At 39.5% G+C, this 27341-nt stretch overlaps 7 non-coding genes across 7 annotated transcripts; 3 read left to right on the top strand and 4 right to left on the bottom strand.

Moving 5' to 3' along the window:
- The first annotated feature begins 317 nt into the window (after positions 1 to 317).
- Positions 318 to 390, top strand: Trnai-gau (transfer RNA isoleucine (anticodon GAU)). The gene has a single exon. It is a non-coding gene; the product is annotated as a tRNA-Ile (tRNA).
- Positions 391 to 8490: 8100 nt separating this feature from the next.
- On the top strand, positions 8491 to 8563 carry Trnai-gau (transfer RNA isoleucine (anticodon GAU)). The gene has a single exon. It is a non-coding gene; the product is annotated as a tRNA-Ile (tRNA).
- A 1403-nt stretch (positions 8564 to 9966) lies between these two features.
- Positions 9967 to 10038, bottom strand: Trnad-guc (transfer RNA aspartic acid (anticodon GUC)). Its single transcript has one exon. It is a non-coding gene; the product is annotated as a tRNA-Asp (tRNA).
- A 527-nt stretch (positions 10039 to 10565) lies between these two features.
- Positions 10566 to 10637, bottom strand: Trnad-guc (transfer RNA aspartic acid (anticodon GUC)). Its single transcript has one exon. It is a non-coding gene; the product is annotated as a tRNA-Asp (tRNA).
- Positions 10638 to 17465: 6828 nt separating this feature from the next.
- Trnav-aac (transfer RNA valine (anticodon AAC)) lies at positions 17466 to 17538 on the bottom strand. Its single transcript has one exon. It is a non-coding gene; the product is annotated as a tRNA-Val (tRNA).
- Positions 17539 to 19456: 1918 nt separating this feature from the next.
- Trnai-gau (transfer RNA isoleucine (anticodon GAU)) lies at positions 19457 to 19529 on the bottom strand. Its single transcript has one exon. It is a non-coding gene; the product is annotated as a tRNA-Ile (tRNA).
- A 6828-nt stretch (positions 19530 to 26357) lies between these two features.
- On the top strand, positions 26358 to 26430 carry Trnav-aac (transfer RNA valine (anticodon AAC)). Its single transcript has one exon. It is a non-coding gene; the product is annotated as a tRNA-Val (tRNA).
- The last annotated feature ends 911 nt before the right edge of the window (positions 26431 to 27341 follow it).

Raw genomic sequence — 27341 nt, forward strand, 5'->3', positions numbered from 1 at the left:
TTCGCTATGATTTTACATTCTAATTTTGTTTGAGGTGGCTTTGAAGAGCAGCTGACACCATTTCTGCGAATCTCGGCAAATAATCGCGACATAGAGGTTCACAAAGTGATATGAAACTCCTAGATTTTGCTGCGGAAACGCAAAAAGTGTTCATGGGTGGTGGTGGATGCAGAAAAGATTTCATTCCAAATCATGACCTCAGGTCATCTGCTGTGTTTGCACAAGCATATAGAAAACTTTCCTAACCAACTCGCATTGGTAAGTATTCCAACCTCCAGATTGTCAATTGTTTACCATCTACCATTTCTCGTGTGTAAGGTCCGTTAGCTCAGTCGGTAGAGCGTGGTGCTGATAACGCCAAGGTCGTGAGTTCGATCCTCACACGGACCAGAGAATACTCTTTTGTTTCAATAAAGCCATCTGAACAAAAGACTAATTTGTTACTGACTTTCCATTTCATCTAGGTGTCTTTATTTAATCTGATAACTTTTCAGTATATGTTGGCTTGTTAATCTTCAACAACAGGGTATTCGTACACCTACGAATTCTTTGTGGGGACGTGCAAACAAGTTTTTCAAAGCCTGATCCTAGTTTGGACCAAACGTTTCTTTTCCTAAACTTATTTTCATGCCCTCCCTCTACTTTTTTCAGATCTGGTCGATGTTAAAATTTGGTGAAATACACTCACAAGATCAGCTTGAATGACACAGTTGGGTCTTTTCTCTTCCTCTTTTATTCATTTGGAGAAAAAAGAACAATTACGTTGATACGTTTTGATCTTTTAATAAGGTTAAGGGTTTAGGGCTGAGGTACGTCCCACGTACCACAACACAAAACCACCGCTGTCCAACAGTGATTGTTCAGTGCCTATTGGAGAAATATCTTTAATATGCTACTTTACTCTGATTCTCAAAGGTTTGTCTATATCGATGATTATCTATTTATTTCAGTTTGATGAGATTAATAACTTTTCATAGTTAAGCTTTCTGTAGTGTATGGTTATCACGTCCGCCTCACACGCGCAAGGTCACAGGTTCGAGCCTTGCAGGAACAAAGATAATATGTTCGCAATTATGTCCTTAGTTCCAAATCTGTTCTGTTTTCATATTCTATCAAACAAATCAAAGTTGCATTACACTTTTATTTTCCTAAAAACCTTTCTTTATTTAGACGCCATTAAGTCTGAGATAGACCAAAATGCTAAAATCATCAGTTGAGCACATTGTCACCCGCCGGTTGCAAGGTAAATTGCGTCGGGATTACTTACCGAGATTCGCAAAGCGATGTTAGCTATGTCACAGACACCTCAAACAAAACAAATATAATAAATCCACAGCGACAGATCATTGAAGCAGGTCACTGAGAGAAGAATAGAGTTGATTTCGCAAGAGGCCACGAAAAACGATTAAGTAAAAACAGGGGCACCTACCGTCCAAGATGGAGGTGCCTTTTTTATTGTTAGCAAAAACATTTTGCAAATTGCACCCAATAAGTTAGTGGGAGTTGGTAAACTATATTGAATACAGTCATCTTTACGAAAAGAAGGAATAAAAAGATATACAGATATACGAAAGCTTAGACAATCCCCCCTCTATCATTTCGAGAAGGATCTGAGCAATAATACAAAGTTGATTAGATTTGCTCCATGTGATGACACTGGTCGGGTTGTTTCAGTTTCCGAAAAAACAAAGATTTCACAAAGATTTCACAAAGATTTCAAATTCGTTTTTCATGAATACCACAAAAATATTTTAATCAGATGGAAACGGGAATTTTTCTATTTTCCTGTAAAAAAAGTTCTCCCCGGCGGGGAATCGATCCCCGGTCTCCCACAGGCGGGGATACTCACCACTATACTACCGAGGACCTCTGTGGGGTGATAGGTGGATAATATTAATTGATAATCGATGCCTTAGAGAACGAGCAGTTTTGGAAACAATATTGCAGGTTCCTTTAGATCGGTGCTTTTTTTATTTTAGGCGAAAAAAAATTTTGCAAGCTGCACCCGATAAGTTAGTGGGAGTTAGTAAACAACAAAGAATACAGTCATCTTTACGAGCAGAAGGAAAAATAAGATATACATCGCTATACAGCTAGAGTTTGTCAATTCACAAGATTGGAATTTGAAAAGTACTAGGCCTTATAGAATGACGAACTCATAAAATGACGACAGCCAAGACAACCCCCCTCTATCATCTCGAGAAGAATCTAAACAATAAGACAAAGTTGATTAAAATTTACTTCCTCTAACGACACTGGTCGGGTTGTTTCTGTTTCCGTTTTCACATGCGCATCGCAAAGATTTCAAATTTGTTTTTCCATGAATACCACAAAGAGTTTTGAACCAGATAAAAATGGGAATTCTTCTAACTACCTGTAAAAAATAAGTAATATCTCCCCGGCGAGGAATCGAACCCCGGTCTCCCGCGTGACAGGCGGGGATACTCACCACTATACTATCAAGGAGCTCTGTGTGGATACAGTTCAATGGATAATAGGTCCCCTGTATAGAACCAGTAGTTTTGAAAACAATCTCAGGCCCCTTTAGATCTTTTTGTCATTATGACTTTCCGAACAAAGAAGGAGCTAACCGTAGTAAGAACATATATTGTGAATTGCAAAATGCCAGCTTTTATGATCCTGTTAATTTTAACTCGTGGATATGCGAAGCAACGAGTGATGTGGAGATTTGATATGCACATTTCGTGGCGTTAGCGAGGCCTCAACAGTTCGGTAAGGGCATGCGTCTTATTCAAGATGGCGGACCAACTTTGGGTCACCAAGGGAGCACTATTCCTGTTTTACTGGAATCACAGGATAATTGGCTTAGGTAAAAAGAGCCACGAGTTCACCAGAGTGTCACTTTGATTTGTTTTTAACTGCCGTTACCACGACAAACAGCAGCAACAACATGATTAACTCCTTCAGCATCTTTTATTGCCCAGACTGAGAAACTTATTCAAGACATTGAAAAGGGACCAGGCCAAAGCAGCTGGTTCGCCTGTATCCAGACTTCCTCCCACCTCGGAAAAGAAGCAAAGTTAAGTGATCGTGAACTTTATTGTTTCTAACGCAAAGTCGGCGAGAATACATAATAAATGCACTCAAGACTACAAAAGAAACAGTGGAATAAAATAGAACATTCCCCTGACATAGGATATACCAAAAGAACTCCGTGATCACATTTTTCATCCATTTGATAGAGGCAACCAAAGTCGGATAAGAAAAAAAACGTAATCAAGGGCCCAGCATAGTTAATCTTTGTTCCGGGTTTCACGGCGATTATCTATCAATTGTATTACCGAAATGGAAATGTAGCGCATCTCAAGGCAGATGGAACGTGCTGCAAGGGAACTGGGTCGTACGGCATCGCCCAGAATGCTATTGTCTTTCGCGACATGTACTTGCAGTGCCCATTTAATCAGCGGGCAGCATAATAATTTGCATATCCTGAACTAGTCGGTTGTGATTGGTCAGCAGGTAAAGCTTTGGGAATACATGAGTCTCTTTGCAGATTTCAGCTGCTGTCAATCAAACGGTTGGATGCGTAAAGTAAATCCCAAGGTGACATAAAGTGAACAATAGCAATAATTAACAATAGCCACGCTCTTAACAAAGCGTTTAGCAAATTCGTTTGCAGCGAATTCTTATATGGACTGACAGACTCCCGTTGGTCAAAATGTTATCGGAATTATAAAAATTAGTATCATGAAAATAGAAAATAGAAAAAAGAAAAATTTAGAAAAAAAGTATCATGAAGAATCTACTTCGTTAAAATCGCTTCAATCGGTAGAGAAAAATATGAGCGATGCTTCCGACAACCGGCTTGTGAGTGCGACGATCGTCGAGATAGAACTAGAGTCTATCTTGCGACAATAATAGGAATGTGGTTTCCATATGATAATAACGATTGCTGAATATTTCTGCAGCGATCTCAGCGATCATATCTTAAAAGCTTTTACAGTTTTTTAAGCATTGTCTAGTTACCACCTCAATTTCAATACTAATTAGGCGGCGTGTGCGCGATTGTTTGCGGAGGCGGAGCTTAACATACCTTGATATTCTCGCGGGAAGTTTAAAATAGGTCACTTGTATTCTCGTGGGGGTCTCCAAAGGACAAATTTGGATAGAACACTACGATGCTTAGCAAACGTTTTCGAAATTCGCGTTTTGCGACTACTTCCAGAGTTTGGAATCCCTTGAAAATTTCTATGACGCTTTCTAGAATGTCAAATAAAAATAACCATATGGTAAAAGAGAAATCTAGCAATTGAGTGAAGATAAATTACGCCTGAAAGTGCGCTGAGATCGACTTCTCATACAAGCAGGATGCTAACATAGTCAATTTTCAAGGCAAATTTGCGACCTCTTCTGAAAGCGCAAGAACAAAGTGAGAATGATACACTATTCAATTGAACTTTCCTCTTTAAAAGCCATATGGTAAAAGTAGCATTTGAAAAGTAGTTTATCCGTAAACGAAGAGAACGTAAGCCTTCCTCGACATTTTCAGCCCTTTTCCTTTATTGTTTGACAATCATTTTCTAATTAGCTTTTAAATTTAGCGCCAGCGTCTCAATGAAAGTCCCGGATATGTCGCTGAATTCTGGGCGATGGGGGAAATGTGTCGTACCTCAAGGCAGATGGATCGTACTTCAAGGGAAATGGCGAGACGTGCAAAACCAGTTTACGACGCGAAGGACAGCCTATCCAACAAGAAAAACAAGTGCTTTGACCTCTCCTTTTTCAAGAAAAACTCAAAGGAAGACTTCATTCGACAAAGCAGACAAGGGCCTACCGGGTCGCTTATTGGTGCGCTTGTTGGTCGTACAAGCCATGGAACACCAAAACTATCTGAAGAATTATTTTTTAGCATATTGCGCCTCTCATATTTACTGAGTAAAACTGATCTTTCAAGATAATACTGAATTATTAATTCTAAACAGTGGGGCCGGATACCCTCTATTCCTGAAAGGCAGGAGTCCGCGCATGTTATAGATAGGATTGGGGAATTAGCTCAAGTGGTAGATACCCGGATTCTCCATTTAGTGCTCGTATTGTTTATTCTTTGAAAAAAAGCTTGCCTTGGCTGGTTATCCGATCAATGTTTAGCCGCTGTTTAACAAAACCGCGTTCTGAGCCATCTTCAGTTAAGCTGTAATTTTTTTATCTGAACATTTATTTTTGTAAATAGTGTCAAGAGAGCCAAAAGCTGATAGTGGAGGGACATGTATTCAATTAAATCGACCCTTTATAGAGAATCCCTGAGCCCCACTGGCTGCATAAAACCGCGGTTTGGTTTAGACCTCGTGTAAATAACCGGCCCCAAATGTCCAAAGAAAGGATGACCAAGCGGATACCGAGTCTTAAAGACCATTTTGCAATTGTGTCTAAGAACGTGTTGATCTCTTCGAACTTCGATGAGTTAGTTCATTACAGTATGATGAGTATCGCTATTTTCCAGGTATTGCCATAAAGAAAAAGGTGATGATGATAATAATATAGTAATAACAATGATAGAAATCTGCAAAAATCTGAAAGTAGGTACAGTACTAAAGGAAACTAAACTATGTACAGATGGTTGTAACTGTGTAATGTCCGTTTTTTAATTTTCGCGGTTTGTATCGTGATGTTTGTAATTAGATTCACAGACTGGCCCGCCTAGACTAGCATCGGCTAATCGCCTAAATAATTAAAAAACAGGTACAGTAAAAGACTGCTGTAGTTGTTGAAGCTTCACGATAACGCTCTTCAAATTGGTTTGGGATTCAATATCTACGGGAAACATCTTGAAAACGGAACTTTTCGAACATCATCGCCTCACTATTATTTATAAATTTTGGCGAGATAAACAGACTCTTGTTAAGCATCCGTTTTCCAGTGTAGAAGGAAAATTAATTGCCTTTTTCACAGTGTAAAAGCCTTATTCAGATAAGATGATATTAATAACTGAAATCAGAAAACTTCAAATGAGGGAAGTTCTAAGTCATCCACTGGGCCCCTTCCCTGGGCGTTGTCCACTGCTGATGGATCATCATGAAGAAAAACAAACAGATAGCTTTTGCAAAAGAACTGCAATAAAATGTTCCAGCCGCAGACGTGATCCCGCAATCATCAACATGTGTAATATATACTTTGGCCCTCGTACAGAGACTCAAAGGAGACCACAAGACGTTTGCCGAGGTGGCCGATTCTCTACTAGGCTTGGCGCTGCACTAATGGTCTAACTCAAGGAGAATAGATGTTATATTTAATGTATACCAAGAAACCTCCATCAAAAATGCAGAAAAAGGGAAGGGGGGAGCAGAATTTGGCGATGAATTTAGAAACATTTAATCCGAACACAAAGTGCAGCAGTGGAGAAAATCCCTTTTGAATCCAAAGAATAAAAAGGCCTTCGCAGATTTGTGGTAAAGGAGTGGAGACGGGATAGATACGGGATAAAGTTGACAGGCAATGTAGAAGATACAGACGTATTCTTACTTTGCCTGGCGCAAGTGCTTTATTCCGGCATCCATGTATGTCAAGTGTGGAACGCAGACAAGAACTAGATATGTTAGTATCTCCAGTTTGGTGGGGGCCGTAGGAGGAAAACTTTGCAAATGCCTAATTGGCATGCATGGTTTCACTAATTGTGACAATGTGAGTGCATTCGCTGAAAGGGGAGAGATAACAGCCCTACGACTTGTCAAGCAGCAGAAGTCCTACGAAGAATTTTTCAAGCAGCTAGGGATGGAATGGGTTCTTTCGAATGAGCTATTTCAGAGCCTCCAAGAGTTTACATGTAAGCTCTACTGCTCTCAACCAGGCACTGATAACATCAATGAGATGAGGTACAGGTTATTCTGCGCCAAGAAGGGTAACATCGACTCCACCCAGTTACCACCACATGCTGACTGCTTGCTCAAGCATGCTTCTCGAGAAAACTTCCAAGCAGTCATTTGGAAGGGAAGTCTGCAACGCTGCCCTTTGACACCCACGCCCAGCGGTTCTGGCTGGCGGGAAGGCGGCGATAACTTTGCCATTGACTGGATGAGCGGTGACCCAGCCCCTACAGCCGTGCTAGAGCTACTGTCCTGCTCATGTGCAAGGTCCTGTCAACTTCCTACCTACTGTTGCCTAGAAAATGGTTTGAAGTGTACCGATGTGTGGAAGCTTTTAGACTATGGCAACCGATGTGAAGATTCTATCGAGGAGGTTGTCTCAGATGATAGCGACAAAGACGAGGAAATCTAACTTAAAGTTTTAATGTAACTTTGCACATGTACCGGGCATTCTCTTATATTCTGAATAATTTTTTCATATTTAACATTTGGCAAGTGTTGTCATGGAAACCATCCAGGAACAACTTCTATAAGTTAAATATATGTTTGTGACATTAACTCTGAAAACAAAGTTTGGGATTTTCAGTGATTAAAAACCAGTGTATGTAACATTTGACTGTATTTGCATTTGCTTGTAATTGACTGTAAGGAGTAGTAGTCACATTTGCACCAATTCTATCTGTTCAGCCAAACCGAATCAATCATTTGAACCCGTGATAAGCCTGGTATAGCTACTCGTTTGGCGTAGTTATCATGGTTATTATATGTCAAAATAAACTGGAGGAATCATTGTTGTTTAAAATGAGCGTTACAATGTAATTAATGCAATTTACTCTAGCAATTTCCCTTTTTTTTCTATTTTCCAAATAATTATTCATGTTTGTAATTTGGCAAGTGTTGCCATGGAAACCATTCTGGGGCAATACCTGTAAGTCATACATACGTCGTTGGAAATTAACTCTGAAAACAACTTTTGAGATTTTTAATAACTAAAAATCAATGTTTGAAACATTTTCAGGTTTCCATTTGACTGTTAATAACCATCTTCGTACCAAGTCTGCCTATTAAACCAAACTGAGTGACGTCATTTAATCACGTGATAATCCTGATAAAGCTACTCAATTGGCATGGTTATCATATACCAAAATAAACTAGAGAAATCAATGTTGTTAAAAATGAGGGTTAGAATTTGTCCCTCTTTTTGGTACCAAATGCCCCTTTTTAGGGTCCTGGCCTATGGACTATTTGATATTGCAAGAGCCACTGTTGTATTCAGTCGCTTTCCCTTGCCCATCTAACGTCGACCTTGCTCTTTCCTTCGACCTGCTTACAAGAAAACAAATTAATATTCCTTCACTATGATTTTACATTTTAATTTTGTTTGAAGTGGCTTTGAAGAGCAGCTGACACCATTTCTGCGAATCTCGGCAAATAATCGCGACATAGAGGTTCACAAAGTGATATGAAACTCCTAGATTTTGCTGCGGAAACGCAAAAAGTGTTCATGGGTGGTGGTGGATGCAGAAAAGATTTCATTCCAAATCATGACCTCAGGTCATCTGCTGTGTTTGCACAAGCATATAGAAAACTTTCCTAACCAACTCGCATTGGTAAGTATTCCAACCTCCAGATTGTCAATTGTTTACCATCTACCATTTCTAGCGTGCAAGGTCCGTTAGCTCAGTCGGCAGAGCGTGGTGCTGATAACGCCAAGGTCGTGAGTTCGATCCTCACACGGACCAGAGAATACTCTTTTGTTTCAATAAAGCCATCTGAACAAAAGACTAATTTGTTACTGACTTTCCATTTCATCTAGGTGTCTGTATTTAATCTGATGATAACTTTTCAAAATGTATTGGCTTGTTAATCTTCAACAACAGGGGTATTCGTACACCTACGAATTCTTTGTGGGGACGTGCAAACAAGTTTTTCAAAGCCTGATCCTAGTTTGGACCAAACGTTTCTTTTCCTAAACTTATTTTCATGCCCTCCCTCTACTTTTTTCATATCTGGCCGATGTTAAAATTTGGTGAAATACACTCACAAGATCAGCTTGAATGACACAGTTGGGTCTTTTCTCTTCCTCTTTTATTCATTTGGAGAAAAAAGAACAATTACGTTGATACGTTTTGATCTTTTAATAAGGTTCAGGGTTTAGGGCTAAGGTACGTCCCACGTACCACAACGCAAAACCACCGCTGTCCAACAGTGATTTTTCAGCGCCTATTGGAGAAATATCTTTAATATGCTACTTTACTCTGATTCTCAAAGGTTTGTCTATATCGATGATTATCTATTTATTTCAGTTTGATGAGATTAATAACTTTTCATAGTTAAGCTTTCTGTAGTGTATGGTTTTCACGTCCGCCTCACACGCGCAAGGTCACAGGTTCGAGCCTTGCAGGAACAAAGATAATATGTTCGCAATTATGTCCTTAGTTCCAAATCTGTTCTGTTTTCATATTCTATCAAACAAATCAAAGTTGCATTACACTTTTATTTTCCTAAAAACCTTTCTTTATTTAGACGCCATTAAGTCTGAGATAGACCAAAATGCTAAAATCATCAGTTGAGCACATTGTCACCCGCCGGTTGCAAGGTAAATTGCGTCGGGATTACTTACCGAGATTCGCAAAGCGATGTTAGCTATGTCACAGACACCTCAAACAAAATAAAAATAATAAATCCACAGCGACAGATCATTGAAGCAGGTCACTGAGAGAAGAATAGAGTTGACTTCGCAAGAGGCCACGAAAAACGATTAAGTAAAAACAGGGGCACCTACCGTCCAAGATGGAGGTGCCTTTTTTATTGTTAGCAAAAACATTTTGCAAATTGCACCCAATAAGTTAGTGGGAGTTGGTAAACTATATTGAATACAGTCATCTTTACGAAAAGAAGGAATAAAAAGATATACAGATATACGAAAGCTTAGACAATCCCCCCTCTATCATTTCGAGAAGGATCTGAGCAATAATACAAAGTTGATTAGATTTGCTCCATGTGATGACACTGGTCGGGTTGTTTCAGTTTCCGTTTTCATATGCGCTCACAAAGATTTCAAATTCGTTTTTCATGAATACCACAAAAATATTTTAATCAGATGAAAACGGGAATTTTTCTATTTTCCTGTAAAAAAAAAGTTCTCCCCGGCGGGGAATCGATCCCCGGTCTCCCACATGACAGGCGGGGATACTCACCACTATACTACCGAGGACCTCTGTGAGGTGATAGGTGGATAATATTAATTGATAATCGATGCCTTAGAGAACCAGCAGTTTTGGAAACAATATTGCAGGTTCCTTTAGATCGGTGCCTTTTTTATTTTAGGCGAAAAAAAATTTTGCAAACTGCACCCGATAAGTTAGTGGGAGTTAGTAAACAACAAGGAATACAGTCATCTTTACGAGCAGAAGGAAAAATAAGATATACATCGCTATACAGCTAGAGTTTGGCAATTCACAAGATTGGAATTTGAAAAGTACTAGGCCTTATAGAATGACGAACTCATAAAATGACGACAGCCAAGACAACCCCCCTCTATCTTCTCGAGAAGAATCTAAACAATAAGACAAAGTTGATTAAATTTACTTCCTCTAACGACACTGGTCGGGTTGTTTCTGTTTCCGTTTTCACATGCGCATCGCAAAGATTTCAAATTGGTTTTTCCATGAATACCACAAAGAGTTTTGAACCAGATAAAAATGGGAATTCTTCTAACTACCTGTAAAAAATAAGTAATATCTCCCCGGCGGGGAATCGAACCCCGGTCTCCCGCGTGACAGGCGGGGATACTCACCACTATACTACCAAGGAGCTCTGTGTGGATACAGTTCAATGGATAATAGGTCCCCTATAGAGAACCAGTAGTTTTGAAAACAATCTCAGGTCCCTTTAGATCTTTTTGTCATTATGACTTTCCAAACAAAGAAGGAGTTAACCGTAGTAAGAACATATATTGTGAATTGCAAAATGCCAGCTTTTATGATCCTGTTAATTTTAACTCATGGATATGCGAAGCAACGAGTGATGTGGAGATTTGATATGCACATTTCGTGGCGTTAGCGAGGCCTCAACAGTTCGGTAAGGGCATGCGTCTTATTCAAGATGGCGGACCAACTTTGGGTCACCAAGGGAGCACTATTCCTGTTTTACTGGAATCACAGGATAATTGGCTTAGGTAAAAAGAGCCACGAGTTCACCAGAGTGTCACTTTGATTTGTTTTTAACTGCCGTTACCACGACAAACAGCAGCAACAACATGATTAACTCCTTCAGCATCTTTTATTGCCCAGACTGAGAAACTTATTCAAGACATTGAAAAGGGACCAGGCCAAAGCAGCTGGTTCGCCTGTATCCAGACTTCCTCCCACCTCGGAAAAGAAGCAAAGTTAAGTGATCGTGAACTTTATTGTTTCTAACGCAAAGTCGGCGAGAATACATTATAGATGCACTGAAGACTACAAAAGAAACAGTGGAATAAAATAGAACATTCCCCTGACATAGGATATACCAAAAGAACTCCGTGATCACATTTTTCATCCATTTGATAGAGGCAACCAAAGTCGGATAAGAAAAAAAACGTAATCAAGGGCCCAGCATAGTTAATCTTTGCTCACTTTCAAGGCGATTATCTATCAATTGTATTACCGAAATGGAAATGTAACGCACCTCAAGGCAGATGGAACGTGCTGCAAGGGAACTGGGTCGTACGGGGAAATGTATCGTACCTCAAGGCAGATGGATCGTACTTCAAGGGAAATGGCGAGACGTGCAAAACCAGTTTACGACGCGAAGGACAGCCTATCCAACAAGAAAAACAAGTGCTTTGACCTCTCCTTTTTCAAGAAAAACTCAAAGGAAGACTTCATTCGACAAAGCAGACAAGGGCCTACCGGGTCGCTTATTGGTGCGCTTGTTGGTCGTACAAGCCATGGAACACCAAAACTATCTGAAGAATTATTTTTTAGCATATTGCGCCTCTCATATTTACTGAGTAAAACTGATCTTTCAAGATAATACTGAATTATTGATTCTAAACAGTGGGGCCGGATACCCTCTATTCCTGAAAGGCAGGAGTCCGCGCATGTTATAGATAGGATTGGGGAATTAGCTCAAGTGGTAGATACCCGGATTCTCCATTTAGTGCTCGTATTGTTTATTCTTTGAAAAAAAGCTTGCCTTGGCTGGTTATCCAATCAATTTTTAGCCGCTGTTTAACAAAACCGCGTTCTGAGCCATCTTCAGTTAAGCTGTAATTTTTATCTGAACATTTATTTTTGTAAATAGTGTCAAGAGAGCCGAAAGCTGATAGTGGAGGGACAGGTATTCAATTAAATCGACCCTTTATGGAGAATCCCTGAGCCCCACTGGCTGCATAAAACCGCGGTTTGGTTTAGACCTCGTGTAAATAACCGGCCCCAAATGTCCAAAGAAAGGATGACCAAGCGGATACCGAGTCTTAAAGACCATTTTGCAATTGTGTCTAAGAACGTGTTGATCTCTTCGAACTTCGATGAGTTAGTTCATTACAGTATTATGAGTATCGCTATTTTCCAGGTATTGCCATAGAGAAAAAGGTGATGATGATAATAATATAGTAATAACAATGATAGAAATCTGCAAAAATCTGAAAGTAGGTACAGTACTAAAGGAAACTAAACTATGTACAGATGGTTGTAACTGTGTAATGTCCGTTTTTTAATTTTCGCGGTTTGTATCGTGATGTTTGTAGTTAGATTCACAGACTGGCCCGCCTAGACTAGCATCGGCTAATCGCCTAAATAATTAAAAAACAGGTACAGTAAAAGACTGCTGTAGTTGTTAAAGCTTCACGATAACGCTCTTCAAATTGGTTTGGGATTCAATATCTACGGGAAACATCTTAAAAACGGAACTTTTCGAACATCATCGCCTCACTATTATTTATAAATTTTGGCGAGATAAACAGACTCTTGTTAAGCATCCGTTTTCCAGTGTAGAAGGAAAAATTAATTGCCTTTTTCACAGTGTAAAAGCCTTATTCAGATAATCTATTTCGGTGTTGATGCTGCATTTGATGGCCACCTTACTATTGCATGAGCTCGAAGTTTAACTCAGAAATTCGTAAAAAGGGTACATTCAGGAAAAGAAGCGGCTCCAAGCCCTCACTTAGAAATTTATTTCCTTTTCTTTTTCTTCTTTTTTGGGAAGACGACCTTACAAGTCTGTTGTCGACACGAAAAGTTATGTGACTGGGGAATTAGCTCAAGTAGTAAAGCGCCCGCCTAGCTCCACTGCATTTAACTTTGTTTGTTGCTTATTGACGTTCAATGATTGGATGACACCCAAATCTATGATGGTCAGCCTGATGACTGGCTATTGATCAAAGATAAGAAAACGAAAATTTCGCACCAAAATTCCACTTTTTTATCGATTACATTTTGCATGTATCAAATCTAGTCGATCCCGGTACCACTTTCTTTCCCAGCTCAAAGTCTATCGAGCCAGCGGAAAAAAGTTACGTCGTCCTCTTTGCATGCGGAAAGTACTGGGATCTATACTCCATGAAAATTATCTTTTTAATTTCATCACAGATCTTCTTTTGACAACGCATTAAAACCTAATTTGTCACCTTAGGATCGGTCACTGAATCGGCGAGATTATTTTTAACAGGCGTTCCTAATGTTCAATGTGAGCATGATGAAAGCGTCAATTCAATTCAATAACTTTAGAAACGTTTGTGGGTTCTCTGAAAGCGTCTTCAACAAGTTCTCTGCCTCTTGTGTAAATAATACCCTGGACCCGTACTTTCTGTTTTGAACAAAGAGTAGCAAGAACTTTAAACAAAGGTAAATCTTCAGAGGTCAATTTGTGAATCTGATACGTAACCCTCTTAAGGCTTGACAGGACAAGTCGAAAGATCTGACTTTGCGATAATAATCTACGACCCATCACGGAATTGGTCAGTCTTGGAAGATTCTAAGAAAATAGAAACATACGAGGGGAAAACTTTACATCGCACGCCTTTATATGGCGTAATTATAAATAATGATAGAAGTTTAATTCCACCATCATCGCAGTTAATCTGAATTACAATGTGGTTACAAATGTACAACTATAAGAATTACATACTGTTAATCAATAAGGGACTGGGTTACAATAGATTTTATATAAAAATAACAACTGCAAGTTAAAAATATATATGTACGTAGATGGTCTAAAAATCTATTGATTGTTGAAAGCTAAATTAGCACTTCGGAAAAAACTAAGGCGCAATCTTTCAGTCCTGCATTTAGTTAATGTATGTTTGTTAGCGCATCGCGTTTGATAGTGATGCATGCGCTGTCATGTCATTGGGAGATGTTTAATGAGAGGTCCTCCTTTTGAGATCTTTACAAGAGTTTTAACACAGAGTTCAATGCGTCTCTCGACAAAAGACTAATTTGTTACTGACTTTCCATTTCATCTAGGTGTCTGTATTTAATCTGATGATAACTTTTCAGTATATGTTGGCTTGTTAATCTTCAACAACAGGGGTATTCGTACACCTACGAATTCTTTGTGGGGACGTGCAAACAAGTTTTTCAAAGCCTGATCCTAATATAGACCAAAACATTCCTTTTTCCAAACTTATTTCATGCCCTCCCTCTACTTTTTTCAGATCTGGCCGATGTTAAAATTTGGTGAAATACACTCACAAGATCAGCTTGAATGACACAGTTGGGTCTTTTCTCTTCCTCTTTTATTCATTTGGAGAAAAAAGAACAATTACATTGATACGTTTTGATCTTTTAATAAGGTTCAGGGTTTAGGGCTAAGGTACGTCCCACGTACCACAATACGAAAACCTTCACTGTCCAAACAGTGATTTTTCAGCGCCTATTGGAGAAATATCTTTAATATGCTACTTTACTCTGATTCTCAAAGGCATGTCTGTATCGATGATTTTTTGTGGAGAGTTTGGTTTGATCCTCGAGTGGAGTTCCAATGGAGTCTGTTTCCAACAGTACCTCAAATTAATCTAATAAAACTACTCTTAGCTAACGCAGTTTACTTGACGTGAATATCGTGGCGCATATGTTTCTCCTGTTTGCACTTCAAATTTTTCTAAAAATATACTAGTTTTCAATGTAGAATATAGACAATTGTTAATTTTTTTATGTTTTCCATCTATTACTTTATCTGTTTAACTAGTTTGATAAGATTAATAACTATTCGTAGTTAAGGTTTTTGTAGTGTATGGTGATCACGTCCGCCTGACACGCGGAAAGTCGCAGGCCCTGCGAGAGACTCAAGTGATCTTTAGTCACTATTGCGATCGCTATCACATACTACTTGCTTAATACATACAAACCCAAATAATTATGTTTTTAAACACCCTTGTTTTCATAAGAACATTGGAGGTTGGAATACTTACCGTTTCGAGTTGGTTAGAAAAGTTTTCTGTATGTTTGTGCAAACACTGCAGATGACATTAATTGAATGTGCCTAGTCTGAGTTCGAAGAGAACAACGCGTTCTTAAACACAATTTCAAAATGGTCTCTATCCTCCTCATCAATTCTCGAGCAAGTTAATTAATAGCGATACACGCGAGTTATAGAAGTAGCATAAACCTCAGTATCCGCTTGGTCATCCTTTCTTCGGACATTTGGGGTCGGTTAAATACACGAGTTCTAACCCAAACCGCGGTTTTACGCAGTCAGTAGGCCTCAGGGATGCTCTATAAGAGGATTGATTTAATTGAATAAATGTCCCTCCACTATCAGCTTTCGGCCCTTTTGATACAAAAACAAATGTTCAGATATAAGGTTTGGCTGAGGTGAAGGTGGCTTAGAACGCGGTTTTGTTAAACAGTGGCTAAACTTTGTTTAAATAAACAGATGTTGAAGTTTACAAAAGAGATGCTTAGTCAACACTTTATGAGGCAAGATTTTTCCAAAGAACAAACAAAAGATTAAGCGCACCAATTGGAGAATCCGGGTATCGATCCCGCTACCTCCCACATGCAAAGCGGGCGCTCTACCATTTGAGCTAATTCCCCAATCCGATATATAGCTCCGTTTAGAATCAATAATTCACTATTATCTTTACAGATCAGTTTTACTGAGAAAATATGAGAGACGTAATATGATGAAAAATTATTATTCAGTCGGCAAAGCTTGGTGCAGATAAAGAGATAGTTAGTACGATCAAACAAACGCACCGACAACGGACCTAGTGGGTCTTTGTCTGTTTTGTCGAGTGCAGTCGTTTTTGTAGTTTTTCAAAAAAAAAAAGAGAGAGGGTCAACTTTTGTTTTCGTTGGGTAAGCTGTCCTTCGTGCAATAAAATAGCTTTGCACGTTTCGTCAGAGTTCTGATGGCCCGTGGCCGGCCATGAATGATGTAGGGCTGAAGGATGTCTAGCTGAGTCACTTGTCCGTATGGGTCGGTTTCCTGTAAACTGTTGTCCGCAGTCAGTTAAAAACTTGAAATGTTAATAAAATATCTACAGAAACAGTGGTAAACCATGTGATAAACGGGTTGGGGAATTAGCTCAAATCGTGGAACGCCCGGTTAGCATATGGGAGGTACCAGGATGGATGCCTGGATTGTCTATTAAAGAATTTTAGTGTGCAGACACAGGCAATATCCACAATTGTTGAAAGGCGACATGTAGAAAATCAAGATGACAAATTACACTTGAACAGAACCGATCAACAGTCATCTATTGCTGTCCTGTGATGTAAAGATGGAGTTTTTCGTTGGATTATTTTTGTAACCTTTATAAACCTTCATCAGAGTGTTATGAATGTTCGCTGTAAAGTACTTTAACGTGTTTGATTATTGTGAAAGCTGTATGGAGAACGAGTGCCTATTTATAGAATTTCACATTTGCTCTGAAAAAAGGGGCAACTTGGTGAGTTGAAATGCAGCTAATCGTCGATAATCCAAAACAATAGCTGATGAAGATTTAAAATTAGACGAATCTCGCCGCAATTTTCGCAGCAATTTTCCCCACACTCCTAACTTGAGCGATGTAGTAAAAAACAGAAAATATGTATCGTGAATATCATATTTTGCTTCGCTCCAAAACAGGCAACTCCATTTGCAAGAAACAAAGCCAAAACTCTTTGTTCTTCGGATGAAAGAGCTTCCAAGGAAGGACTAAAGCGCGGCATCAAGATAAATGCAAGAGATCAACGTCTTACACGGATGTTTGATATCCACTACCATCAAAGAAAATACAAATGAAGATTTCAAATTTTCTCTGAAATGACTGCTTTTGCGAAATTACTGCATGTGGAATTTATTTCTTGCGTGTGCGGCATACAGCAATTTTACGCGCACACGTGTACACGTTGCGGACCTATTTTTTCATTTCGTTCTTGGTTTCTGTTGGGAGGGATGAACATCACACGTGCGAATCCCGACAAATAATCACAAGAAGGAGGTTGAAAATGGAAATAATAGTTACGTCGATGGTGGAAATACGAACACGAGTAAACAATGCAGCGAAGGTGTCATACCAACAAGTTTATTCATCTGGTCTTTACACGAGCATAAACAGAACTATCCAGACTGAGTAGACACCGGTTAGTGCGTGTTTTAGTTTATCACAGCCTCAAAATACTCAGAAAGAAAAAAATTCAACGGATGGTGATAAAACTTGTGATAATCTTTTGTTATTAGCAGGACTCGAACCTGCGACCTTCCGCGTGTTAGGCGGACGTGATTACCATTACACTACAAAAATTTGCGGTGGCATGATACTGTAAGTTTAAAATGCGTTGAAGGGTGCTGTGGGAACGGGCTCGGTTGTTTCTGTCATTCACTTGTTTCTCACTCCTGTTGCTGACTAGCTGATGAGGTTGGGCTGTCAGGGTGTCATGCGAGTTACGCACGCTCCAACGTTTTATTTCAAGTTCATGTTTGGTAGTCATTCAAGAGTCAAATTATCAATTTTCAACAAAATCATAGACAGCAAATAGACTTCGAAGACGCATAGACAAAACAAACGACATGGTTTCGCGAATTTATGTAAAATTTACTCCATACGAGTAAATTTTGCGATTGTTTGCCACACGTGCACGCAATGGCTGAGCTTTCTGTGGTACGAATCCCGGCATACAGGGCTTGGTGGTGCGGATAACGATGTGGTGAGTACGATCAAACGCACGCACAAACAACGGACCTACTAGGTCTTTATCTGTTTTGTCGAGTGTAGCCGTTGTTGTAGTTTTTCCCAAGAAAAAAAAGAGGGAGGGTCAACGTATTTGCTTTTGTTCGATAGGCTGTCCTTCATGTAATAAAATAGCCTTGCACGTCTCGTCAGAGTTCTGATGGGCCGTGGCCGGCCTTGAATGATGTCGGGCTGAAGGATGTCTATCCTAGTCATTTGTCAGTATGGGTCGGTTTCTTCTAAACTGTTCTGCGCAGTGAGTTAAAACTTGAAATGTTAATAAAATATCTACAGGAACAGTGGTAAACAATGTGATAAACGTGTTGAAAATTAGCTCAAATCATTGAGGGACCGCTTAGCATACGGAAGGAATTAGGATGGATGCGTGGATTCTCTCTAAAAATACTAAAATGATTTTAGTATTTTTATACTAAAATGGGATATTATTCTTAGTCATCATCAGTGTTAATTACAGATGCTCAGTCTTAAGCAAGTTGTATGTGATAGCGATCGTGATAGTGACAAAAGATCACTTGTGTCTCTGGAAGGGCCTGCGACCTTCCGCGTGTGAGGCGGACGTGATAACCTCTACAATACAGGAACCTTAACTACGAAAAGTTATTAAGCAAGTTGTATGTGATAGCGATCGTGATAGTGACAAAAGATCACTTGTGTCTCTGGAAGGGCCTGCGACCTTCCGTGTGTGAGGCGGACGTGACAACCACTACACCAAAGGAACCTTAACTACAAAAAGTTATTAAGCAAGTTGTATTTGATAGCAATCGTGATAGTGACAAAAGATCACTTGTGTCTCTGGCAGGGCCTGCGACCTTCCGCCACACTACAGAGACTTTAACTACAAAGTTATTTATCATATCAAACTGAAATAAATAGATAAAGTAATAGAAAAAATAGAAATACTATATGATTATCTACACAGAACTAAAACTAGAATATTTTCAAGTAGTTTTAAGCAGTTTTGCTAGATTAATTTAAGGTGCTGTTGAAAACAGTTTCCGTTGGAGCTCCACTCGAGGTTCAAACCAAACTCTCGATGAAGGATCATCGATATAAACAAGCCTTTGAAGCATTTGAGAATCAGAGTTAAACAACATATTAAAGATTTTTCTCCAACAGGCGCTGAAAAATCACTGTTGGACAGCGGTGGTTTTCGTGTTGTGGTACTTGGGACGTACCCTAACCCTAAACTCTGAGCCTTACCTTCATGCCTTACTTGAGGGCATGAAAATAAGTTTAGGAAAAGGAACGTTTTGGTCTAAACTAGGATCAGGCTTTGAAAAACTTGTTTGCACGTCCCCAAGAAGAATTCCTACGTGGACGAATACCCCTGTTGTTGAAGATTATAAATCAATAAATTTTTAAAAGTTATCATCACATGAAAGTAAAATACAGAGACATAGATGAAATGGAAAGTCAGTTACAAATTAGTGTTTTGTTCAGATGGCTTTATAGAGACAAAAAAAGTATTCCCTGGTCCGTGTGAGGATCAAACTCACGACCTTGGCGTTATCAGCACCACGCTCTACCGACTGAGCGAACGGACCATGCACATAAGAAATCTCGAAAGGGCAAACAATTGACAATCCGGGTATCGATCCCGGCACCTTCCTAGTTGTGCACCAACCCGCACGAAAGCGGATGTGAAAATAAGAGACTGAAACAACTCAACTAGAATCATTACTAGATCGATCCTTTCCGAGATGCCAGAGAAGAAGGTTTAAGTAATCATTACTGTCTGAGTTCCGCACCACACAGAGTGTGAACCACATGTCCCTTGCAAAGAAGATAATGACGTGATTTGAAATGTTATTCTCTTATATCTGTTGAAAGTCCTTCAGGATGTACTTGATCAACAGCACTCAGCTTCCAAAATTCTCTTTGTTCCTTGCCAGGAACATTTTTGCAAACATTTTCTTAGTTCAAAATCTGCTCTAGTTTTATATTCTACCAAACAATCAAAATTGCATTACGCTCTTTCTCAAGAACCTTTCTTTATTTAGATGCCATTAAGTCTGAGACAGACCAAAATGCTAAAATTATAATTTGAGCACATATTCACTTGCCGATTGCAAGTTAAATTGTGTCGGGATTACTTGCCGAGCTTCGCAAAAGCGATGTCAGCTATGTCACAGATACCTCATACAAAACAAATAAAATAATTCCACAGCGACGGATCATTGAAGCAGGTCATAGAGAGAAGGATAGAGCTGACCTAAAAGGAGGCTACGAAAAACGACTAAGTAAAAACAGGGGTCCCTACCGTCAAAGATGGAGGTCGTGGATTCGATTCCGATCGGTGCCTTTTTTATTGTTGGCCAAAACATTTTGCAAACTGCACCTGATAACTCAGTGGGAGTTAGTAAACTATATTGAATACAGTTATCTCTACAAACAGAAGGAATAACAGATATACGAAAGCTTAAACAATCCTCCCTCTACCATCTCGAGAAGGATCTGAGCAATAGTACAAAGTTAATTAGATTTACTCCCTCTGATGACACTGGTCGGGTTGTTTCTTCCGTTTTCATATGCCCTCACAAAGATTCCAAATTCGTTTGTCATGAATACCGCTAAGATTTTTTAATCACATAAAAATGGGAATTTCTCTAATCTCCTGTAGAAAAAGGAAATATCTCCCCTGCGGGGAATCGAACCCCGGCCTCCCGCGTGACAGGCGGGAGACCGGGGGAGACCATTATTCTACCGAGGAAGCAACGAGTGATGTGGAGAAACCCTGTCATTTGTTCTGACTACGCGAAATCGTTCTCTCTACGTCTTAGACGTCTTTCTGCCGTCTGTGATTATGTTGAAAATTGACTCTTTGACTCTTGAGTTACTACTTGCGTAACTCCTGTGTCACCCTGACAGCCCAACTTCATCAGTTCGTCAGCAACAGGAGCGAGAAGCAAATAAATGACAGAAACAACCAAGTCTGTTCTCACAACACCCTCCGCGATTCTGCCGTTAGTTTAGTCGAACATGACATTTCAGACATGGCGTAGATGCCACTAAAGTGCGTTCATGCAAGTTTCTGTGGTGGAGTGGTTATCATATTCGCCTAACACGCGGAAGGTCGCTGGTTCGAGCTCTGCCAGAATCAAATTTTGTCACAATCGTCCACACTATAGGAAATCCAAGTTTCATCATCATCCTCTTATCATTATAATTTTTTTTTTCTGAGTATTTTGAGGGTGAGTTAACTAAAAAGACGCGCTTACCGGTGGCTGCTCAGTCTGGATTGTTCTGAAACTGAAATCAAGGGACAATCCTTGCTACAATCCTGCACTATTTAAGGCTCTCTGAGGAAACTACAATAGAGACAGGTGAAATTAATTTAATGTTCTTGGCCTTGATCACAGTTTCTGATCATCGCAAAGGACGTTAGAAAATGCACACCATGTATTATCCATATACCGTTTTTTAAGGATATTGTAAGGGGACGAGGCTTAAGCAACTGCTTCGCCTGTATCCAGACCTCCTCTTGCCCAAAATAATGCACGGAGACACTTATTCATGCCTTTATATCTAGCCGCTTAGACTATTGAAACAGCCTCCTATTTGGAGTTCCTGAGTGCCATCTTCACAAATTACAGAGTCCAGAATGCGAGCGTGCGTAACTCGCGTGACACCTTGACAGCCCAACTTCATCAGCTTGTCAGCAACAGGAGTGAGAAACAAATGAATGACAGAAACAACCGGAGCCTGTTCCCACAGCACCCTCCAAATTCTGCTTATTCGTCAACTTATTCGAAACAAGGCATTTTAAACATGCCGTAAATGCCACAAAAGTAATAACCTGTAAATTTCTTTGGTGTAATGATAATCACGTCATCCTAACACGCGGAAGGTCGCAGGTTCGGGCCCTGCCATAAACAAAAGGTTGTCACAATCGTCCGCAACATCAGAAATCCAAGTTTTATCACCATCCGTTGAATTTTTTTTTTGAGTATTTTGAGGCTGAGATAAACTAAAACACGCGCTTACCGGTGGCCACTCAGTCTGGATTCTTCTGTTTATGCTCGTGTAAAGATCGGATGAATAAACTTGTTGGTATGACACCTTCGCTGCACTATTTACTCGTGTTCGTATTTCCACTATCGACTTAACTATTATTTCCATTTTCAACCTCATTCTTGTGATTATTTGTCGGGATTCGCACGAGTGATGTTTATCCCTCCCAACAGAAACCAAGAACGAAATGAAAAAATAGGTCCGCAGCGTGTAAATGTGTGCGCGTAAAATTGCTATATGTACACGCAAGAAATAAATTCCAAATGCGATAATTTCGCAAAAGCAGTCATTTCAGACAAAATTTGAAATCTTCATTTGTATTTTCTTTGATAGTAGTGAATATCAAACATACGTGTAAGACATTGATCTCTTGCATTTATCTTGATGCCGCGCTTTAGTCGTTCCTTTGAAGCTATTTCATCCGAAGGACAAACAGTTTTGGCTTTGTTTCCTGCAAATGGAGTAGCCTGTCTGGAGCGAAGCAAAATATGATATTCACGATATATGTTTTCTGGTTTTTACTACATCGCTCAAGTTAGGAGTGTGGGGAAAATCTCATCAGCTGTTGTTTTGGATTATCGACGATTAACTGCACTTCAACTCACCAAATTGCCCTTTTTTCTAGAGAAAATGTGAAATTCTATAAAATAGAATGTCTGTTCACTATGGCACTCGTTCTCTATACCGTCAATCCAACAAAAACTCCATCTTTACATCACAGGACAGCAATTGATGACTATTCTCGGTTCTGTTCAAGTGTAATTTGTCATAATTATTTTCTACATGTCGCCTTTCAAAAATTGCGGAAATTGGCTGTGTTTCCACACTAAAACGCACACAAAAACCTTTATTTACGTTTTGACCACTGCTTATCACAAATATTGAATTGCATAAGAATTATTTAAAAAAATACTGAAAGGTCTGTAATGTAACAACTTTTTGTCGGAGTGTGACAACGGTTTTGAAGTTATTTTGCCTGATTGTCTTTCCTTCGTCTCAAACTACCTAAATATAGGAACAAAAAGTTTCCTCACATCAAATTCCACGACAAAACGGGCCTGTCCAGGAGTCGAACTCGTGACCTCCCGCATCCAAAGCGAGAATCACGAGACCAACAGGCCAGTTACACGAAACTCTTAAAAGATATATTAGTGTTGTTTTGATGCGTAGCTGGTAGCAGGTGTGTAAGCAAATGATCACTTCCTACCGGTCGTCCATGTTAGTGACCTATTCCACTTTCCCTGTTGTCGTCTTAGTATATGTACAATCAATTCCTATTATTATTACTGGCAAGTGCAACAGTAAGGATCACGGTCAGTTAACTTTTCCAACAGTAGTTCCAAAGCGAGTGGTGTTTTACTAGATACAAGCGGAAAGTTGCGCTAGCCTTCCATCCTTACCTTGTCTCTCGTAAGACCGTTCGGTAGTATAGCGGTGAGTATCCTCGCTTGTCACGCGGGAGACCGGGTTTCCATTCCGATAGAGCTCCTATAATCGAAAAGTCGGTACTTAATCTTAATAAAATCTCTATCTGAGACATTTATATCTCGTTTTCTTTCCAGAGCAAGAGCAAATCTTAATTATGCAGATTCCACCGCTGGCCAGAAGATTAGGTGGCTACAGTCTTGTAAGGTGCAGAGCTTACTCTGCTGCACTTTTAAATCAAATGTCACCTTGGGAAAACATAACCCGAGTTTCTTCAAGTGACTGGTCAAAACACACAGGAAGATGCCGAAGGACGATAGAAATATGGGGATGAAGAAGTGACTCCTTACTTCTCGGGTGCCCCTCCACTTACCAACAAAGATAAATGGACACGAAATTTTGCGGGCGAATTTCCCTGATTGGGTACATTAAGCTATTGAGGCAATGTTAAGCCGCACAAAGAATCAAATTATATGCATGCATTTTGATAGCGGTCATGGAAATTATATGATTTCTGCTCAATTCATTTCTCAAGCACATTTTCCTGAAAAAAAATTTCGACTAAGATTGAGCATTTGTAATTATATGCCACAACAAATTATCTATCCGCAAGTTCCAAAGTGTTCATACTTAACTTTTAAAAGATTTCGGGTTGATTAGAGCGACGACGTCGGTCACTTCATGACCATTTTCACAAGGCTGTTATACTTATCAGTTGGGATGACGATCAATTAACATTTTATCTTTCCATGTATCTTCTGTTAAGTTTGATGTCAGCGTATGGTTTAAAGCTTCGAAAATTCGAGTATCGTTAATTTTGACAGGTTTTGAACGTATATAATTTGTTTTTGTCCACTTTTCTTCTCACTTCTAAGAATAATAATGAAAGGCCAACGACCTATGTTTTTGGAATTGTGCACTAGGAGAATTTTGGTGGTCAAGTGTTACTGATGAGGTACATTGTGATGAGATTTCATAAGATATAAGGAAAAAAACAGTTTCATAGATGAGGGAAAAAAATTGATGTAGGGGGTCGAACTCACGTACCACGCTCTGCCGACTGAGCCTACAGATGTCGCATACCCTTGCCTTTTATTGCTGTTAGCGGTAATTTTTTGCCTTTTAGCTCGACTTTTTCCCCGTTAGAGCGGTTTATATCCAAAGCTGAAGAGCCTTTATGTAAGGCGAGGAGCTGAGTCAAAAGCTTTCACTGGGCCATCTTTAATCTTTCATTCGCTCTGACGATGGGCTAACGCTCGAAACGTCATGCAGCTTTGAATCAATTTACGTCATCAACTCAGTTGATAATACCAAATTACCCAGTTATACTCTCCGACGACGCAGCACCACAGTTTCTATAGGAACTTGCCCCTTTATTCATTTATCTTTAAGTTGGTTGAAGAATTGCTTCAAGGCACTGGAATCGAGACCCGGACTCTCCACGTCTGCCTATTAATGTTCTGATTCTTCTTTTGAATAACTTGCTATTTTGAATGACGCTAATAATTACCCTGCGTTCATTGAGGCTTATGGGCTTTTTTTTTATTTCACGTATTTCTTCCATTGGGTTGCACAAGAGCCTTTTATTTTAAATTTGTGGCGATAAATTGTCAACACTTGATGTGTAGGGAACACTAATTGTGACAAGGAGTAATATCCCATTTTGGTATAAAAATACTAAAATCTAAATGGAGAATCCAGGCATCCATCCTTGTACCTTCCATATGCGAAGCGGGCGCTCCACGATTTGAGCTAATTCCCCAACCCGTTTATCACATGGTCTACCACTGTTCCTGTAGATATTTTATTAACATTTCAAGTTTTAACTCACTGCGGGCAACAGTTTACAGGAAACCGACCCGTACGGACAAGTGACTCGGCTAGACACCCTTCAGCCTAACATCATTCATGGCCGGCCACGGGCCATCAGAACTCTGACGAAACGGGCAAGGCTATTTTATTACACGAAGGACAGCTCCTGCAACGAAAACAAATACGTTGACCATCTCTCTTTTTTTTTAAGAAAAGCTACAACAACGACCTACTCACAAGGAGACAAGAATGTTTAAAAAAATAATTATTTGGGTTTGCAAAAATTGGAATTGGCGCATATATTAGGCAAGTAGTATGTGATAGCGATCGTAATAGTGACAAAAGATCACTTGCGCCTCTGACAGGGCTTTCGACTTTCCGCGTGTGAGGCCGGCGGACGTGATAACAACTACACTATAGGAACCGTAACTACGAAAAATTATTAATCTTATCAAACTGAAATAAATAGATAAAGTAATAGAAAGAGAAAAAAAGAAAAAATCTAAAATTATCTACATGGAAATAAAACTAGAATATTTTTCGAAGAATTTGAAGTGCAAACGGGAGAAATATATGCGCGACGATATTCACGTCAAGTAAACTGCGTTAGCTAAGAGTAGTTCTATTAGATTAATTTTTAGTTGCTGTTGGAAACAGATTCCATTGAAACTCCACTCAAACCAAACTCTCCATAAAGGATCATCGAATAGACAAGCCTTTGAGAATTAGAGTAAAACAGCACATTACAGATATTTCTCCAATAGGCGCTGAAAAATCACTGTTGGACAGCGGTGGTTTTCGTGTTGTGGTACTTGGGATGTACCCCCCTAAACCCTGAGCCTTAGTAAAAGATCAAAACGTATCAACGTAATTGTCCTTTTTGTTCTAAATGAATAAAAGAGAAAGAGACACTTTGACTCTTGAATTACTATCAAACATGAACTTAAAATGAAATGTTCCAGTGTGCATAACTCCCGTGTCACCCTGACAGCCCAACTTCATAAGAAATCAGGTTGACAGAAACAACCAAGCCTGCTCCCACAACACACTCCTCGATTCTGCCGTTAGTTTATTTGGAACGTGGCATTTCAGACATGCCGTAGATGCCAAGTGCGTACATGCAAGTTTCTGTAGTGTAGTGGTTATCACGTCCGCCTAACACGCGGAAGGTCGCAGGTTCGAGCCCTGCCAGAAACAAATGTTGTCACAATCGTCCGCACTATCAGAAATCTAAGTTTTATTATCATCCTCTTGTCATAATAACTTTTTCTGAGTATTTTGAGGGTGAGTTAACTAAAACACGCGCCTCCCGGTGGCTACTAAGTCTGGATTGTTCCGTCTATGCTCGTGTAAAGACCAAATGAATAAACTTGTCGGTATGACACCTCTCCTGCACTATTTGCTAAACTTCTGTCTTTCGATTATTTGTTGAGATTCGCACGAGTGATGTTCAATACTTCCAACAAAAACCAAGAACGAAATGAGAAAATTGATCCGCAACGAGTACACGTGTGCGCGTGGAACACATAAGATAAAAATTTCACATGCAGTAGTTTATCAAAAGCAGTCCGGCATTTCTAAGAAAATTTAGGAATGGATATCAAACATCCGTGTAACACGTTGACTTCTCTCATTTAAGGTGGCTCGACTGGATTTTTCAAAAGTCATACTGTTCAAGTTTGAAAATTAACTACGACGCCACGAGCAACGTTATGGTAAAACAATTACCACAGCTGTATTACAAAAAGATGAAAGTTTGTTGTGATTGGTGTTATGTTGACATCGGAGTTTCCATAGCAAGGTAATGACGTCATGACAGTTTTTGCTTTCGTTCGTATTTCTCAGTACCATGAGGTTTTTTCGTAAATCGCTCACTGGAGCTTTTATCTCTTGTTATTGCCTAGATGTTGGCCAAGTTTGAACAAATTCAATGAGAGCATTTTTGAAAATTTTGAGGATGAAGTTTTGAGGGTTAAAAATACAGTAAAAACATTGTTGTCGAGATAATTTGATGATATCTAAAGAAAACGATGCGCCTTGGGAATGCCGCTATACCACGTAGTTGCTTTATTCCACTTCAAATTGTATGTAAAAAGTTGGCGAGATTG

Source organism: Pocillopora verrucosa, chromosome 14, assembly GCF_036669915.1.
Source record: "Pocillopora verrucosa isolate sample1 chromosome 14, ASM3666991v2, whole genome shotgun sequence".
Lineage (NCBI taxonomy): Eukaryota > Metazoa > Cnidaria > Anthozoa > Scleractinia > Pocilloporidae > Pocillopora > Pocillopora verrucosa.